Here is a 16,356-nt window from a genome sequence, read left to right on the forward strand (position 1 = left end):
CTGCTCCTCCTAGTCTGCTGCTGACTCTCTCTGGAGAGATAAGTGAGCCCGCTTGAACCCCAGCCTATCCGCATACAGAAAGGAGAGAAGAGGCTTGCACTTGATAACAGAGGCCCTTCCTGTGATAGTGTTATGTCTCTACCACATACAGATAAAGCCAAGTTCTCCAGAACACTCCATCCCCATGGAAATGTGTAACGCCCAAGAACTTGGAAATGTTACCATTCCTGTAAGTAATCTTTTAATGGAAAACTTACATCCTTTAAAATAATTAACATTCAGTACTCAACCTTAGAACATTATCCAAACTTAGATGAGGAAAGATGAAGCAAGGAAAAAGGTGTTACCCTATCATACTTTTTTTGGCGTTAAAATAAGGACTAAATCAGGGGATGGGGAAAGTTTCTGTTTCTTTAGTACTTAGTACTGAGTCGGTGGCAGCAAAAGCTAAGTAGGTGTTGACGATCTCAGAAATGGACTTCTCCTCGGTGACCCAGGTATCAGGTGCATCGTTCTGGGGCTTGTGTGAATTGGTCATGAGTGAGAGACATTCTGTAAAGGTCTTTGGGGACATAGGAGGGTACATTCTAAAGGGCTAATGCCCACTCCCCGTGGGTGGGTAGGTGGGAAGAGTTAGCCAGGACCTCTGTGAGCTATACTGGCAAAGGTGAACCCATGTTTCAAAGCTCATCCCTAACCCTTCTGGAACATCCCCTCTTCTGATAAGGAACCTCTAGTGGTCACGTGTACGTGATGCTGAAACGATGGCTGACTGCCAACATTCATGGAGAAGGTCCCTGGGGACGCCAGGTGTCAGAGGGAAGACTGGCTTCCAACGGGCATGTTCCTTCCCATGGTGAAAGCACCCAAGATCCAGGCTGGGGATTCAGTCTTAAGTGACAGAGAAATGTTCCTCTTGTCAGTGTGGGAGGGAGGCTGGAGGATAATAAGCAGACTGCCCTTGTTTTCATTAAAAGGCAAGGTGTCTTTTGTGGGACATTGACATTGGCCTCAGCCTGGCAGGCACATTCTAAGACAAACTGCAAAGAAGCCAATTTAACAGAAATTTGCTTGGCAAGCAGCAAGGGTGAGGTTTAATGGGGTCAGCCTATAATTACCTGATGCGTCCATTCCCACCATGTGGCCTGCCGGCCACTTGGACCAGAGGGGTTGTGTCTGGGGCCAGGACAACTCACGTGTCCACCGTCAGCTTTTGCCTCACTGACTCTCCCCATACCACCCACTTCCAGACTTCATGTCTGACCAATTCCCTTCCTGACTGCCCCAGTCTTTCCTTAAATGTGTTAAAATTCTTCATCAGGACAGGTTAAAGTCAAGTCCCAGTACTCTACAGGCTGTGGCTGCACACAGGTTTACCCACTGTGTGTGCTCCGCTGGCAAAAGGCTATTTCTTTTCATCGCCTAATTCCCAGGGTCACCCCACCGTTGGCCTCCGCCCATATAACACCCACACTGTAGTCTTAAAATGTCATTTTGTTTTATTTCATTTTTATTTTCTGTGTTCTTTTGAATGTCTCCACGGATTTTTTTGAGTGGGATTGCTCTGAGAAAGAAGGTTATTTTTAGCATAAAATGAATCAAATGAGATGAACTCTTATAACAAATTCAACAGCCATAATCAGCTTCATTATATCAAAGGAGGGCAGCTTCTTCCTCCATTATGATTTCTTCTTTAGAGACAAAAAGTGTGTTCATAAATGATGGAACATATATATGTATATTTTCATATTTAAAATACTACCAGCTCTAAAAGTTGCTCAGCACTAAGTTCTCTTTTCTGTTTCTCATAATAGATTTTGCTTGTCTTGTTAGTGGTTTGCACCAGTAGCAGCTATTAAAACCCCAAGCATAGACAAACTGCTTGGAATTCTAACACTGGATGAATTGATTCAGACAGAGCTAGATTAATTCATACCACTCTTTTGTGCTGCCACTAATGAAGAAGACTACAGAGCAATTAAAACATTGGGTTGGCCAAAAAATTTCATTTGGGTTTTATGGAAACACCCAAGTGAACTTTCTGGTCAACCCAGTAGTTACCTTTTCTAGATTTCAATTTTTTGTTTGTTCCAATCATTTTATTTTTACTTATTGACCTATTCAATTATATATTTATTCATCCCTACCTGATTTGTCCAGAGAATTTAAGACAAGAACACAAGATGAAAACCAGGATCAGAAAAAACAAAAATAAATGTTAGGTAATCAAAATAGGAAGGAAGGGTTGAAACATCTATAGGCTAGTGGTGGTGGCTGAGTCGCTCAGTCATGTCTGACTCTTTGCCACCCCGTGGATTGGAGCCTGCAGGCTCCTCTGTCCATGGGGTTTCCCAGGCAAGAAGACTAGAGTGGATTACCATTTCCTTCTCCAGGGGATCTTCCTGACCCAGGGATTGAATCCATGTCTCCTGCTTGGCAGGTGGATTCTTTACCCCTGAGCCACCAGGAAAGCCCCACGTATGCATATACACAAAGTATATGTGTAGGTATAGGTATTAGCATAAGTATAGAGAAATTAGTGACTCTAGAACTGTTCATTGTATTTTCCCCTTGACTTCTCTGTAGGTTTTAAAACATTAATTTTTAAAAATGTCATGGGAAAAAGCAAAAGCAAACTAAAAAAAACACATGCAGGATAGCTGCAGGTAAAAATTCTCAGGGGAGATATTTCCTCCCCAACACAAGAGCTAAGATCAAGACAGGCCAGATTCCTGTTCTCCCCTTCTGAACAGAGGTTTTATTTCTAATGCTGAGGGTGTGACTCCTTCTGGTCTCTGCTTTATATGGGGAGGGTGTCTTCCTAGTAGTCTCTTCACCCTAGGAGGGCCTTGGGCTTTTTTTTTTTTTTTTTTAATCCCTTCAACCTGTGAAGCTGATAAAACAGAAGTTTAATATCCCAAAGTTTATCAGCTGTTCTCAGTGTAAAAGCTGACTCCAGTGCTCATCGACCTTTCAGGATTCTGGCTCTCAGTTTATATTTGGCCTCTAGGAATTACTTTATTACAGTGCAGTAGTTTATCTAATTTAAAAAAATATTTTCTAACCTGAAATGTTAATGTGTTTATTGATACAGGGAGGTTATTCTGGGCATCTTCTTCTATTAGACTACCAGAAACAGAAGTCTTCTGGTGACAACATTTCTTTTTTTTTTGGGTGCATCGAATCTTAGTCGTGGCGCATGAGGTCTTTTTGTTGTGGTGTGTGGCTCTCCTCTAGTTGACACATGGGGTCAACAGTTGCAGTGTGCAGGACAACAACTTTTTAAACAAAAGTTCAATCACAGCTATATTTCTTCTAATTCTTATAGCGATTTAAATAGCAGTTATAACCACAAGCAAGTTTCAAAAAATATTTCATATCATATCATTATTAAAAAGCCCTTGGCCTTAATACATAAATCCAGTATATTTACCTTTCAGCTACCCAGGTGAAAATATAGTTGTCTCAGAAAGTACCCTATCGAGCCAGTCTTTTCTCCTGATTTATGAAGGTCATTTACTCAAGTCATTGTTAAGTCATAATCAACCTTATGTACCATAAATGTACACAGGGACTTCGCTGGCGGTCCAGTGGTTAAGACTTCACCACTGCAGGGTGTGTGGGTGTGATCCCTGGTTGGGGAGTTAAGTAAGATGCCACATGCCTCGTGGCCAAAAAACAAAAACATAATATAGAAGCAATACTGTAATAAATTCAACAAAGACTTTTAAAAATATATAGACATAAAGAGAGGCTAGGTCATGAAAGAACACCTTCTCAGTGTCATAAATTCCTTTCATAACCACAGTGGAAATAGCCCTGTTGACGCGTGTGATCCATCCCTTTTTTCATGCTTCATTTTTTGCCTGTAGGATCAGACTACAAAGTCCACCTCTCTCCCATTTTCTTTTTTACTATAGTGGACTTGGGCTGCTCTGGACCAAGCCACTCTATAAAGATGTCATGCTTCTCTCAACACAAGGCTCCATTTAAGAACAGGGCAAACCTTTACCCTAGATAGCTGAGTAGGTTAGCATCAAGTTCCTCAGTTAGATGAACACCAGCCTCAACTGAATGGAATACTTATTAAAGAAAAATAAAGACATAAAGGAAAAGTAAACATCTACTCGGCAATGAGCAAATCTCAGAATCCGAACATTCCACAATGTCCCACAGTCCCTGATTAAGACTGAAAAATAATTTCCAAGAGTCAATTACTAGTGTTGATGGAGGATATTTTTATCCAGGGCTTTCCTTAGACTTTACAACCCCCAAACCCTCTGATTTTCTGATCTCTATGTTGGCCAACATATCTAGCTATACCTGCACACACACAGAGTTACCCAGGAAACAAACAGAAGTTAGATTACAGTGTTTCATATATAACAATAGCACAGCCTCTCCCCTTCATTTTGATTTCAGTTTTTGCCCAAGGTAAGAAAGGCAGCAAAAGCATTACTTTTATTTGAAGTCAGAGTAATTATAATAAAATTTCCTGTAAGTCCTGCCGTCCTTCCCTTCTTTTTACAAGAGGGTTGGGTACTGTCTCTAAGAGAATATGCTCCACTTGTTTAAAGATTGTCAAGGCAACCTGCTGCCTTCCCCTTTCCTCCCATTTAGGCTCTTGTTAATAATAGATTAACAAACTCAATTCAAAATGGAAATACCTGAACCTCATCCCCGCAAAAATGAAAGTAATAATGAAACAACTTTGTGCCAGGCACTAGGTTACATGTGTTGATTTATCCTCTCACCTAAAAGTGCTGTTGGCATCTACGATCACGGTACCACGGGTGCCATTAACACCTCCATCTTACGAATGACACTTCCGTCTAAGGAACAGGGCCATTAGATGCCTTTCTGAGGGCACGCAGTATGGAGTCAGGATCAAAGCCAATATGGCCACGGAGATGGTACATTCCCAACCAGGACACTATCCCCTGCTAATTTTCACCAGCCCTTCTCAGAAACGTTTCCAATTCACACATCCTCGGAGTCAGCTTCAGATCCCTGAAGTTAGAGCCTCAACCTTGGAATAAACCAAGGAATACACCTTCCTGGAGCTGGTTCTCATACAACTCACAAGGTAGGTGTCATGCCCACTTCCCAGCAAGGAAACAGAGACCCTACCCTCACCCACAGCAAAAGCTTAAGGAACTTCCCCAAGGCCACACCTAGGAAGTGATGAGCGGGATTTCAAACTCAGGCATGGCTCCACGTGCCACGGCTCTGGATCAAACATGGCTATCCTTCACAGCCAGTACGGTCTTAAACGGTAGAGAAAGAAAAAGCAAATACTGGGAAACTGAGGTTTGGGTTTTACATAGTATATTAGAGGAAATAAATTAACAAGAAGAAATTCATTAGCCTATCCAGGAAGCAGGGGTTTCTGCACAGATTCTCTGAGGAAGGGTGGCAAAGCAGAAGGGTGCTGGGCCCGAGTCATAGACCTGAGTTTGAGTTCTAGCCCCGTCATTCCCTTGGGTAGGTTGTTCAACCTCCCTGACCTTAGGTCTAGTCTATATAGTGGGAATTATAACCATCTTATTTATTTCACTTCAGTCTCATGAAGACTGAAAGTCGCTCAGCTGTGTCTGACTCTTTGCAGCCCCACAGACTGTAACCTGCCAGGCTTCTCTTTCCATAGGATTTCCCAGGCAAGAATACTAGAGTGGGTGGCCCTTCCCTTCCCTTCTCTAGGGAAGCTTCCCATCCTAGGGATCAAACCTGGGTCTCCTGTCTTGAAGGCAGATTCTTTCCCGTCTGAGCCACCAGTTGTGAAAATTAAATGAGATCAAATATGACAGAGCTCTGTATCCAAATGAGATCAAGTTGATTACTATTATTATTATGTGAATTAGTAAGACTCTTCTACAGAAAAGAGAAAAAGATGTATGTGTGTACTTATACATATATAAGAATATATATGCATGCATGAATATGCATATAAGTACATATGTACAAGTAAGTTGTGTTGTACAAATGAAGATGAAAAAATTAGTCATAATGTCACAGAAAAAACCCTGTTCAAGTGTGCTGGGGAAAGCCTGCAGGCCTTGATTTTAGTTGCTTGTGCTGTGCTGTGCTCCATCGCTCAATGTCTGACTCTTTGCAACCCCATGGACTGTAGCCTGCCAGGCTCCTCTGTCCATGGGATTTTCCAGGCAAGAATACTGGAGTGGGTTGCCATTTCCCCCTTCAGGGGCCCTTCCCCACCCAGGAACTGAACCTATGTCTCCTACATTGGCAGGCATATTCTTTACCACTGAGCTACCAGGGAAGCCCCTATCAAATCTGCAGATAGTGTTGAAAGATTGCTGCTGTGACCAAGATAAGAGGGACAGTAGTCCTCAAAGGACTAACACCAAGGTCCTTGCTCCCACAGGTGACTTCAGGGAGCTGCACTGTAACAGCGAGTTCCACCCAGAGGGCACCGGAAAAGGAGCTCTTACATTCTCAGGAGAGAGAGAGTGTGTGTGTTGGGGGTGGGGGGGGTGTATAATAAGAAAAATGAAGATATCAAATGGAGCATGAGGCTCTTTGACAGATCCTTTAAAAGGAACCAGCACTCAACACCTCTAGACACAACGAGCTTGTTCCTGAGAGACCTCAGGCTGCCCCCTCACCTTTCCTGCCCCCTTCACTCTCCTTCTTCCCGCGAGTCCTCTGCTACTTTTGCTCACTTCTGGTTTTTCTGCTGAAGCTTGTCCTTTATTGGATTTATCATGTCTACTTTCCTTCCCCACTGGTTGGTTTTTAAACACAGCAGCCAAAATCATCAACATCAGTAGCAATTACATCCATACTCAAGATTACTTTTGTGAAGGGACTTGCCAGAACTCCAGAAAGCGATCTCTTTCTGAGGATTATGCAAGTCAGAATCTCATGTTTAACTGACATGTGTGATGAAATACATACTATCTACCAATGAAATTTAATGCTCAAGTGGCATAATAAAATGTGTTTGCAGTGCAGACTTCCCTGGATCCATAAAAGGAAGGAGATTTTCTTTAGATTTTTAAGTCAGTGACCAAGTCCCTTAGAAAATGTCAAAACTCCCCTTAGCTTGTCAACCCTACAGAAACAGGTGGTAAGCCAGATCTAGCCTGTGGGCCACAGTTCGCCAATCCCTGATGTAGAACTCTTTATATATTGAGTATACTTCACAGTAAACCCATTGAGACTGAAGTCCTTTGTCTCTTTTTGCCCATCCTCTTTCCCCTAAGCTCATTATTTTCCCCACCTCCTCCCTCCTATTCTGATTTACCAGTTTATCATTTCTCTTCCAGCTTCACCGATGTGAACTATGACCCTCAAAAGAGAATAAGGATCATTTGCCACTTGCAGGTGTACCCAGCCTCGCAGGGGGCACTAATAGAGTGGGAGACACAGAGCCTGTGGTGACCACGTTGGCCTGATCAGTAACCCACCATCCCTCGTTCTTCCTTCCTGGTCAAGCCCATTCCCACAGTGGAGGCTGAAAATACCAGTTGCCCCTTTCCTATCCTTCCTGGCAGATAAGACACAGGTATGTCTGTGGCCCACTCCTGAATAATAAGGCTTGAGGGGAAAGAGGCCTGTGTGGGTGCTTCGGGGAAGGGCATTCCTCACTGGAAAGAGCAAGGGTGGAGACTGAGAGAGACAAGAACAGAAGACTCACTCTCCCCTTGCTTCCTGCTTTTGGATGATGCCACGTGAAGACATGACATTTGGAGCTGCAGTAACCAGTAGGGAAGTTCAAGAGCTGATGCAGAGGCATAACAGTGTTAATCCTCGGAACCACCCGTACAGTTCCCTGCCTCTGGACTTCATGGTTCATAGGAGGTTATGAACCCCTGTGTTAACACAGACAGCCTTCATTCTTGCGAAGCTTCTGTTGTGACACAGAAAATGAAAAACTGTTATAAGAAAACAGGAAATGCCAAATTTAACAGGCCACCACATGATACTAGTTATACTCTTAATGTCTCCCGATTAAGAACAACCACAGAACAAGCCCCTCCCTGGCAGCTCTGTCCCATTTACGTCAAAACGTGTTCCTATTTCTCCTAATAATGACTGCTCTATCTCCACCTTCTGTGTCACAGGCAGGCCTCTTGGAAGTTATCTTACTTTTATCATTACCCTTATTCTCTACTTCCTTTTCAGTCATCCTCACTCCTCAAATGGTAGAACACTGGTTTTCCTTCACCCACACTATTCCATCAAATGCTTTCAACAAGAGTTGTCAATGACTTCCATGTTGATAAACCCAAGCACAGTTTTCAGTTCTTATCTTGCTTGACCTCTCCAAGGTATTTATACTCTTCACCATGCCTCCCTGACACCACGTTTCCCCAATTTCCTTCTACATCTTCCTGTCTTTTTCACCGCCTTCTCCTTCTCTACTGGTTCCAACATTAATGTTCCTCAGTGTTCTTTCCTCATCTTACACATGCTTCTTCATCTTAGGCAATCATCTACAGCTTTAATTGCTGCCTAAAAATTGATGCCCATACCTGTCAACCATTCCCCTAAGTTACAAACCCATGAAAATAAGTGTCTGATGGATACTGAATGTCTTACTGCTGCTGCTGCTGCTAAGTCGCGTCAGTAGTGTCCGACTCTGTGTGACCCCATAGACGGCAGCCCAACCAAGTCCTCTGTCCCTGGGATTCTCCAGGCAAGAATACTGGAGTGGGGTGCCATTGCCTTCTCCGACTGAATGTCTTAAAGGTGCCTTAACCTCAACATAACCAAGCCAAACCATCATCTACGCCTCCTGCCTCAGCGAATGGCACTACAGTCTGCCAAGTGGTCCAGGTCAGAGCCTCAGACATCACTTTGACATCTCTCTCCGTGGTCTTGCTTATAACATGGATCCCCTCTGCTTGCAACATTCTTCCCTTATTTTATGACATGGGAATGCCTCTTCATCCTTCAAAACCCCAATGAAAAGTCAGCCCCTAGAAATCTTTTCTAGTTCTAACTGTAAGTTGCTTTATGCTCAGCCTTTCCTTATTTCTTAGGTTACATGTCTGTTATAGCCTTCATTATATTATTTATATCATCTGTACATCTGGGGAGACTATGAGCTGGAGAACAAAAACTGTATTTCATTTATATTTGTATGGCCGTTGTCTAACACAGTGTTGGGCACATTCAAGAAAACTATCAAGAAATAGTTGTTGAGTGAAATAATGAATACGTATCATTATTTCTTGGGTAACTTAGAAAAAACTCTAAGATTTCATGATTGGTAGGCAAATATTCTTTCTAACTCAATGCTTGTCAATGATTGGATACCAACACCCACATAATTTTAGAATTTAGAGTTGGAAAAAATATATATGTATACATATGGTCCAGCTCCTTTATGAACCTGCTAGGGTGCATTTGTAACTAGCAGTGCCAATCCTCCTGTTGACAGTTTATCACTAAAATGTTAGTTCCTTTAGTAAGGTTAAACACGCCCCCAGGAATTCAAGGAATACTGTTCACTTGCTTACAAACCTTTTTGCCCACATTGATGAATTTCAATCCAAATCAAATCCTCCCTAATTCCAAACACATTCAAATGGACAGAATTCTAGCATATTTTGCGAGGTTGCTTTACGTTCTATTGTTTCATCGCATTTCATGTCTTATTTTCTCAGCAAATACATTTAGACTTCCGGCATAAGCTGGGACTTCCCTGGCACAATAATCATTTCTATCACTAGATTTGGCAGGAACCACCATTTTGACGGATTAATGTATTGTTAATGAAGCAGAGCAGTTACTTTAACAAATGCTAATTGTCAAAACTCTGGACTTCAAGTTGGACTCACAATGGCACCCCCCTCCAGTACTCTTGCCTGGAGAATCCCATGGACGCAGGAGCCTGGTAGGGTGCAGTCCATGGGGTCGCTAAGAGTCGGACATGACTGAGCAACTTCACTTTCACTTTTTACTTTCATGCATTGGAGAAGGAAATGGCAACCCACTCCAGTGTTCTTGCCTGGAGAATCCCAGGGACAGGGGAACTTGGTGGGCTGCCGTCTGTGGGGTCACACAGAGTTGGACGTTGGAAAAGACTGATGCTGGGAGGGACTGGGGGCAGGAGGAGAAGGGGACGACAGAGGATGAGATGGCTGGATGGCATCACTGACTCAATGGATGTGAGTCTGAGTGAACTCCGGGAGTTGGTGATGGACAGGGAGGCCTGGCGTGCTGCAATTCATGGGGTCGCAAAGAGTCAGACATAACTGAGTGACTGAACTGAACTGAACTGAAGTGACTTAGCAGCAGCAGCAGCAAACATAGTTATTAATAATAAATGTCCTCAGAGTTGCATTTCTGGCTATTTTTCTAAAGAAAATGTCCAAAGTATTTAGTACAGGATATTAAAGAAGCTTAGTAATGATTTTAATAGTCTACTTAGACCTTTATAGAGATTGAAAATAAACTGTTTTCTTGCTTCACTAATCTTTAGACCCTAACTGCTAAGGGTAACATATAACATATCTTTTTTGAGTTCTACAAAGTTTTTTACTTCAAATTGTACACCAGTCAAAAGCCCCTTGCTTCATTTACTGGGCCCTTATTCATGTTAACTAGTTTCCAGAGAAGCTATTTTCAAGAACCTTCCTTCGTTATCAATATTAAACTAAACAAGAGCCCAAAGTCTACATTTCCCAGAACTGCAGCATAAATGTCATCACACGTTAGAGTATAAACCATACTCCCTTCAGACCATCTTTTTTTTCAGATTTATCTATTTTTGGCTGTGCTGGGTGTTCGATGCTGTGTGCAGGCTTCTCACTGTGGTGGCTTCTCTTGTGGAGCCTGGGCTCTAGGGCACTGGCTAATTAGTTGTGGCACAAGGGTTTGGCTGCTCTGCGACATGTTGAATCTTCCTGGACCAGGGATTGAACTCCTATCCTCTGCATCGGCAGGCAGATTGCTAACCACTGGACCACCAGTGAAGACCCTCAAACCATCTTTAGAGGTTAACAATTATCTTCCATTTCTATTCCCTTCAAGAATTCAAGTGGTAAACTTGACATTATTAGTCATAACTTTATTCAAATGTCAGTGAACAAATATGTTATAAAGCTTCCATTTAGCCGTGTCAAATAACAATGTGTAATATGAGTAACTTCTCCCCCTTCTGAAGAACAGGAGCAGAAGCAAGATGAGTATCCCCATGCCCAGCTGTGAGAAGCTTTGAAAAGCTTCATGACTCATGCATGGATGCTTTCTGGGGAGAGCAGGGTGGCCCCCCAAGCTGTCTGCAGATGGCTTGTGAGAGCAGGGAAAGGAGGCTGGCTCTGGGATTGCATTATGGTTAAGGGGTGGGCCAGGACGGGGTTCCCATGCATGATCTAGGGCTTGCACAGCACCCAAGAAAGGAGCACCCAGGCTTTCTCTTCAATTTGCTCAGAGATGGAACCAAAAGGAAGGAGAATGCTGAAGTTTGATATCTGTCAGCAAACAGCAAAAATGGAGAAATAGCTCTATGTATTAGAGTCATAATATGTCATAGAGTTATGTCTAAGTCTATGATACAATAGTTGGAAATGGAAGGAAGCCTAGTATATCAGTTGCTACAAAAAGATTGTAATGTTATAAGATTGTAATGTTACATAATAAACAACCCCCAAATCTTATTAGCTATTCTGTTTGAAATCCTAAAAGATGAGGCTGTTAAAGTGCTGCACTTGGTATGTCAGCAAATTTGAAAAACTCAGGAGTGGCCACAGGACTGGAAAATGTCAGTTTTTATTCTAATCCCAAAGAAGGGCAATGCCAAAGAATGTCCAAACTACTGTATAATTGTGCTCATTTCACATGCTAGCAAGGTTATACTCAAAATCCTTCAGACTAGGCTTCAGCAGTATGTGAACTGAGCACTTCCAGATGTACAAGCTAGGTTTAGAAAAGGTAGAGGAACCAACGATCATATTTCGAACATTTGTTGGGTCATAGAGAAAGCAAGGAAATTCCAGAAAAACATTACTTCTAATTCATTGACTATTCTCAAGCCTTGACTGTGTGGATCACAGCAAACTGTGGAAAATTCTGAAAGAGATGAGAATATCAGAACTTCTTACCTGTCTCATGAGAAACCTGCATGCAGGTCAAGAAGCAACAGTTAGAATTGGACATGGAACAACAGACTGGTTCAAAACTGGGAAAGGAGTAAGACAAGGCTGTAAATTGTCACTCTGTTTATTTTACGTATAAAGTGAAAGAGGAGAGTGAAAAGTTGGCTTAAAGCTCAACATTCAGAAAACAAAGATCATGGCATCTGGTCCCATCACTTCATGGGAAATAGATGGGGAAACAGTGGAAACAGTGTCAGACTTTATTTTTTTGGGCTCCAAAATCACTGCAGATGGTGACTGCAGCCATGAAATTAAAAGACGCTTACTTCTTGGAAGAAAAGTTATGACCAACCTAGATAGCATATTGAAAAGCAGAGACATTACTTTGCCAACAAAGATCCATCTAGTCAAGGCTATGGTTTTTCCAGTGGTCATGTATGGATGTGAGAGTTGGACTGTGAAGAAGGCTGAGCACCGAAGAATTGATGCTTTTGAACTGTGGTGTTGGAGAAGACTCTTGAGAGTCCCTTGGACTGCAAGGAGATCCAACCAGTCCATTCTGAAGGAGATCAGCCCTGGGTGTTCTTTGGAAGGAATGATGCTGAAGCTGAAACTCTAGTACTTTGGCCACCTCATGTGAAGAGTTGACTCGTTGGAAAAGACTCTGATGCTGGGAGGGATTGGGGGCAGGAGGAGAAGGGGATGACAGAGGATGAGATGGCTGGATGGCATCACCGACTCGATGGACGTGAGTTTGAGTGAACTCCGGGAGATGGTGATGGACAGGGAGGCCTGGCGTGCTGCAATTCATGGGGTTGCAAAGAGTCGGACACAACTGAGCGATTGAACTGAACTAAACTGAGAGTACATCATGTGAAATGCCAGGCTGGATGAATCACAAGCTGGAATCAAGACTGCCTGGAGAAATATCAACAATCTCAGATATGCAGATGACACCACCCTTATGGCAGAAAGTGAAGAGGAACTAAAGAGCGTCTTGATAAGGGTTAACAAGAGTGAAAAAGCTGGCTTAAAACTCAACATTCAAAAAAGTAAGATCATGGCATCCTGTCCCATCACTTAATGGCAATAGAAGGGAAAAAAAAACAGTGACAGATTTTATTTTCTTGGGCTCCAAAATCATTGCAGACAATGACTGTGGTCATGAAATTAAAGACGTTTGCTCCTTGGAAGGAAAGCTATGACAAACCTAGGTGGCGTATTAAGAAGCAGAGATATCTCTCTGCCGACAAAGGTCTTTATAGTCAAAGCTATGGTTTTTCCAGTAGTCATGTATAGATGTGAGAGTTGGACTATAAAGAAAACTGAGCACTGAAGAATTGATGCTTTTGAACTGTGGTGTTGGAGAAGACTCTTGAGAGTCCCTTGGACAGCAAGGAGATCAAACCAGTCAGTCCTACTATGAATATTCATTAGAAGGACTAATGCTGAAGCTCCAATACTTTGGCCACCTGATTTGAAGAGCTAACTCATTGCAAAAGACCCTAATTCTGGGAAAGATTGAAGGCAAAAGGAGAAGGGGTCGATAGAGGATGAGATGGTTGGATAGCATTACCAACTCAATGAACATGAGTTTGAGCAAACTCCAGGAGATACTGAAGGATAGGGAAGCCTAGCAACAGTCCAAGGGGTTGCAGAGAGTCAGACACAACTTAGCAACTGAACAACAACAAAATCTTAATGGCATGCCAAAAAAAAAAAAAGTTGTTGTTCTCATGGCTGGAATCAACAAGACAGCTCTGCTGATCTTGCCAGAAGGGACTAATCTGGGTAAGTCAGCTGTAAGTGGAGCTCAGCTGGCTTTGCCTAGGATGACTTGTAACTCAGCTCTGCTCCATGTCTCAACCTCCAACAATCTAGTGCGGCCACACTCTCAAGGCAAAGGCAGAAGTAGAATAGTAAGTCAGTCCAGTTACAAGTATGTTTTAAACTTCTGTTTGTAGGAGTTTTGCTACATATTTATTGGCCAAAAAAGCGACATATCTAAGCCGAGAGCTACAGCAGGAAAACAAAAGCTGTATGGAGAAAAAGAGTGAAGCATTGGGGCCATTTTTGCAATCTACAGTACAAATAGATTACTAACATATCATAACCTCTTACCCTACTTTACAGTACTAAGAGAAAGAAAGTCAGTTCAATGAGCTACTCACTATCAAGTGCCAGAACTGTCCTTGAAATTGGGACTATTAAAAAAAAATGAGATACTACTTAAGAGTTTACAGTTTGTTACTTGGAGGAAATTAAATAAATTAGCACATTATTAAGATATATTAAAAATCAGAATGGTAAGAATAACGACAGATAGTTTAATGAAGTGGCACAGAAAAGACACCGATCAACTCTCTTGCCTCCTTTACCATATATTTCACAGCCAATTTAATAGATTTTTATGGAAATTAAATTTCCTCCTGATTTTGGCGACATAAAGAAAACACTGACTGTGATTCCCCAAAGAATAGCCTCATAAAATTGCAGTATCTTTAAAAACAAAACTAAATTGTAAGTTCTATCAGGCTAGCAGAAAATCATTTGACTCTTTTGTTGCTCAATTACACTTAGTAGTCATCCAGTTTCAACCCAAATTTACTGTGTGCCTACCTGTGCAAGCTGTTTTTTCTGGGAATCTGCTGGGATTTGGGGAGGCTTGGGAAAGAGGACTAAACAAAGATGATTTAAAAATATGGTATCTGTCTTCAAATAACTTCCAGCTTAGACCTACTTACTCTGAAGTCCATTGTATAAAACATATACAAGCAAAGCTGCTGGGCTTAAAGTAAATGTTGAGAGTCTGGAGCCCCCTCTGTCCCAGGCCACTGCTGAGGACACTGTCTGGAGACTTGAAGACTCTGCACGCGTACTCAGTCGTGTCTGATTCTTTGTGACCCCATGGACTGTCCATGAGATTTCCCAGGCAAGAATCCTGGAGTGGGTTGCCATTTCCTTCTCCAGGGGATCTTCTTGACCCAGGGATCGAACTTGCATCCCCTGCGTTGGCAGATGGATTCTTCACCACTAGGGCCACCTGGGAAGCCCGAGTCTAATCCATCTCACTGGTGTATAGTGAGAAGGCGATGGCACCCACGCCAGTGCTCTTGCCTGGCAAATCCCATGGACGGAGGAGCCTGGTGGGCTGCAGTCCATGGGATGACTAAGAGTCGGACACGACTGAGCGACTTCACTTTCACTTTTCACTTTCATGCATTGGAGAAGGAAATGGCAACCCACTCCAGTGTTCTTGCCTGGAGAATCCCAGGACGGGAAGCCTGGTGGGCTGCCGTCTCTGGGGTCGCACAGAGTTGGACACGACTGAAGCGACTTAACAGTAACAGTGTACAGTCACACTGCTGAAAACATGTGCCTTTGTCTCTTCAGTGCTCTCTCATATGTACACATATGGTGACCCACTCCATACAGAAACTTTGGTGTAACATGGCATTAAATGAAGCCCCAACTAGAATATGGTAGACCTTGAATATATACAATAGAAAGGAACTCTGAATATAGCTCACAAATTTCCAGGTCATTAGCTGTAAATGAAATCATAACGGGTTATTCTAGCACAGTTTGGGAATAAGATGATGAGTTAATCTTCCAGCTTGTGGCAGTTTGTGGCTTATTCTTAAACTTTGAAATGGAATTCTTTGAGACTTAAAGAAAGGGATATAAATACATTGCTGGATTTTTTCCATTAGTCAAGATTGTTTATGAGGGAAAGGTTTACCATTGTTCTGAAATATTTTTTCCTCTAGTTAATCCACATTATTTTTAGGGGGCTTTGCCCAGAAGGAAGGCTAATTCCTTATGTTCCTTTCCTCTCTTTTAGGTCCTGTTCCCATAGCTTGAAACTGTCACTTGGAATCTTTTGGGAGGGTGAAACAGAAGTGGGCAGACAAGTGTTTGGAAAATAAATTCTCCATAAAACTCTACCATCCTATAAATGGTTCTGTCTGGATGGATTCCTTGAGATGTGTTTTATTTCCATTAAAAACTCAAAAATTTTGAAACATTCACTGTTCACATCCCTAAGCCTGATGGGGAAAATATTCATCATCTGAAGTATTCAAGACAAGCTTGAAGAAATAAAAGAAACGAATTGTTCACCGGACCACCTTGGGAGGCAGAAGTTCCCGCAGAGCCCAAGACGGGTGTTAAAAGTTTGTTCAAACAATGTTCTGTTCAGAAAAGAAGAGGTGGGGGACGGACGGTGCCCAAAGCTAGCGGGTCAGTGTCATTTTCTGCTTCTTTTGCCCCTCTCTTCTCCTTCTTC

This window comes from Bos mutus, chromosome 10 (assembly GCF_027580195.1).
Source record: "Bos mutus isolate GX-2022 chromosome 10, NWIPB_WYAK_1.1, whole genome shotgun sequence".
Lineage (NCBI taxonomy): Eukaryota > Metazoa > Chordata > Mammalia > Artiodactyla > Bovidae > Bos > Bos mutus.